Source organism: Cebus imitator, unplaced genomic scaffold, assembly GCF_001604975.1.
Source record: "Cebus imitator isolate Cc_AM_T3 unplaced genomic scaffold, Cebus_imitator-1.0 Scaffold71, whole genome shotgun sequence".
In the NCBI taxonomy this organism is placed as follows: Eukaryota; Metazoa; Chordata; class Mammalia; order Primates; family Cebidae; genus Cebus; species Cebus imitator.
This window is the reverse complement of record NW_016107386.1, coordinates 1597688-1601523: the sequence shown is the minus strand read 5'-3', so window position 1 is coordinate 1601523 and position 3836 is coordinate 1597688.

The following is a 3836-nucleotide window of genomic DNA, read 5'->3' as shown; positions in this document are numbered from 1 at the left end:
GTATACCACCACATCCAGCTAATTTTTTTTTTTTTTTTAAAGAAACGGGGTTTTTACCACGTGGCCCAGGCTGATCTCTTAGGTGCTGACTTCCCCACCCTGTCTGTTCCTTTTGCATTCCCTTAACAACAATGTCTCCCCCCAGATTGGGGTGGGCTACAGGTCAGGGTCTTCGGAGGTTGGAGCCTGGGATTTTGGACATAGTCTGGGGGAAGTGGGGTGGTAGCAGGTGCCAGAGTGAGGATCCACCTGAGCCCTGGTCATGGACAGCCTACAGACCATGCCTGCTCCCCGCGGCCTTCGTGCCCATGTTGGCAGGGCTGCTTACCTAGGACAGGACAGCTGAACTCCAGGGCCCAACAAGACCTCAGCTTCCTCTTTCTGTTCCTGCTGCCACAGATTCCCAGTGCTGCCCTGTGGGGAAGCCCCAAGCCCTCCCCTCTTGGGAACCCTGAAATGGGTCACAAGGGGAAGAGTCCCCTTCAAGGATAAACTTTCCCATCCTCATCAGCAGGCACGAACCCTTTTCAGTGCTAGTTCCCTTGTAGGGTGCTGGGAACCTGGAAGCTGTCCCTGCCCTCAGGGAGCTCACAGTCCAAAAAAGAAGTCCCATATTTCCTCTCCCCTAGGGACCGAGGCAGTGCCAAGATATTGTGCTGCAGTGGCTCACACCTGTAATTCCAGCACTTTGCAAGGCTGAGGTGGGAGGATCACTTGAGCCCAGGAACTTGAGACCAGCTTGGGCAACATGGCGAAACCTCCTCTCTACAAAAAATAAAAAATAAAAATAATTGGGCCAGGCACGGTGGATCACACCTGTAATCCCAGCACTTTGGGAGGCCGACCAAGGTTGGCGGAGCACAAGATCGAGATCGAGACCATCCTGGCCAACATGGTGAAATCCCATCTCTACTAAAAATACAAAAATTAGCTGGGTGTGGTTGTGCACACCTATAGTCCCAGCTACTTTGGAGGCTAAGACAGGAGAATTGCTTGAACCTGGGAGGCAGAGGTTGCAGTGAGCCGAGATTGCACCACTGCACTCCAAGCTGGTGACAGAACAAGACTGTCTCAAAAAAAAAAAAAAATTAAAAAATTATCTAGGCATGGTGATGCACGCCAGTAGTCCCAGCCACTCCAGAGGTGGAGGTGGGAAGATCATTTGAACCCCAGAAGTCAAGGCTGCAGCAAACCATGATTGTGCTACTGCACTCCAGCCTGAGTGACAAAGCAAGACCCCATCTCAAAAAAAAGAAGATACTACGGAGAAAATGGGATGACTGCTTATTGCTTTCTCTTCCGCCTCTGGTCCTCACAACAGGCTTCTTCCTCCTCTGGCCTCAGAGACAGCAAGATGTTGGCTCCTTTGGGGAGGCAGCAGGGAAGGGAGGGGCACGTTTAGCGTTGTTTTGCCCATAAAAACGCTGCCACTCCAGCCTGGTGATACTAGGGTTAAAGATGGGTGGGGTGACAGCCACTTTGAACTCTGGCCAGGCAGGTCCCTGGGAAGGGGTTGACGGGCAGCCCATCAGCCCCACGCCTGTGTGAGTCCTCTCGAGACCAGCCATCCCTTTCCTCCCCCATCCCCTTTCCTGCTTCCCCCTGTCCATTGCACAATACTGATGACTCCTCTCCCTACCACCCTCCATTCCCGGAACTTTCAAGTTTCCTCGGTAGAGCTGCCTGAGTTCTGGCCCAAGACCCCTGCAGCCATTTCTGACGGTGTGCCTTCCCCTCTCCCCTATCCCCCATTTGTTGTTTGGTGGTTGCCTGTGACTAGGTATCAGAAAGAACTTCCTGGGCTTTCACGGGAGGATGATGGAAAAGATCTCTTAGCGGGAGTCCCTCCTTTCCCAACTCAGACTCTGGGGAGTCCCAGCTCTGTGCAGCAGGAGTCAAGTTCTTGGGGTGGGGGCGAGGACAGGAGGTGGGCTGAGGAGAGGGATCCCCACGGACACAAGGACACACACACTGTAAGGTAGGGGCTCCCGGGATCCCTGCCCTGTTCGGGATTCTGAAGCTGGTGGGACCTTCAGCCCCTGATTTTCTTTCCCCTCAGGTCTCAGTCTCTCCCTCCCCAAAATGGGAACAGACTCCCCCCTGCCCTTCGGGTGCTGCTTGAAGCCAAACAGAGCCAAAGGAGACAGAGGGATGCCTCTTCCCCGTCATTCCTTCCAGTGAATTTTGCAGCTGGTGTTTGGGTGCCTGGATCGCCTTAGCTGGTGGGAAGAGCTAAACCTACGCTGAAGCTTCCCCTAGCACCTCCATTCCCCATCATCCTGCTTCAAAATGAGAAACTGGGCTTGAATTTGGCATAAAGGGCAGATTTTTCAGGCAGAGTAGAGAGAACCCAGCGGGCTGGTCTCAAGGGGAGGGAGGAACCCAGTTAGAGACCAAGGTGAGGAAGGGGAGTCTTCAAAGAATGGCGGGGGCGGGGTCCCGCTCTGGCTTGAGGTCAGAAAGGGCTCTCTGGGCAGGGTTCCTGGCCCTCCCACACCTTCCTCCTTTCTCAGAAGAGCCAGCATGGGGCGGGGGCGGGAGGCAGCTGGGGCGGGGGGTGGGGGCCCTATTTAAGGAGCACCAGCTGAGAACATCGTAGCAGATCCAACCCCAGGAGCGCGAGAGAGGTTTCGTGGGTAAGTGGCGACCCCTTTCTCTGGATTCAAGCAGGGGTGGGGGTGGGGTGCCCCTGAGGCGCGGGCTTGGCTTTCCCTCTCCGGGATAGGCGGCAGCTCTGCCATGTGAGTGAGGGGAGCACCCAGCCCTCAACTGAACTCTCCAGAAAATGAAAGTGTGCTTCAGGGAACTCTTTCTCCTCCACTCCTCTATCCCAGCTACTCAAACCTTTGTTCAAGGTTTTGGGGAGATTTCTGGGGAGCTAGAACTCCTGGGCTGGGCTCCTATCTTTGGGATCCGTATCTTGGGGATTCCCTTAAGCTCAGAAGGCCCCTCGGTTCGCAGAGAGATGCCCTTCTCCGTGTACGTGTTCTGGCTCTCTCTCCAGCCCCTCACCCTTTCAGCCCCACATCAGGCCCCTCCGGGAACACATCTGGGCAGGAAGAACAGGACTGTGTATGCAGTACCCAAGCCTGGGGATGGATTCCTGCCATGGCCCTGAGCCCCCTCCCCTCATAACCTACTCCAATTCCTGTTGGAATGTATGGAACTCTTGTCCCTTTCCTTAGCTGTGGACCCCCATTTTCCGCTCCAAACTCAGACTCCCTGGAATAGATATCTTGGTATCACAGGTTCCTTATGTGACCCATCCTGGGCCTCAACTTACTCATCCTGGGAACAGGAGAAAATTCACAGAAGAGTGCATGGGAAGGCAGTGTCCAGGCTGAAAGAACTTTGGCCACCTGGCACTGAGAACTGAATTCCATAGGCTGTGAGCTCTAGCGAATGCCCTATGGACTCAGTTCTGGTGCCCGGTGGTGCTACACCATCCATGCCAAGGCTGTGGTTCAGGTTCCCAACTTCCCAGCCAGGTGCTCCTGCAGGCCCCCTTCCTATCCACTGGCAGAACCTTTAAATAACTTTCACCTGGCCTACTCTTCTGCTCACAGATGTCAGGGGCTCTCCCAAATCTCTTTATCCTGCTGTAAAGTCTTCCATAGTATGGCCTCCACTTAGGTCTGAAGTCTGATCTTCCATCACCTCCTGCTCATAACCTGCCACCAGTGAACCCCTGCTGCTCCAGCTCCATGCTTCCCTCCTCAGTGCTTCTGGGGACACCTCTTGCCCGTCACTGTCTGTTGGAATCCTAGACATTCTTCAAAGCCTCCCTCAGATGTCCAGATGCCTCTTCTTTTTTCTTTTCTTTTTTTTTTTTTTTT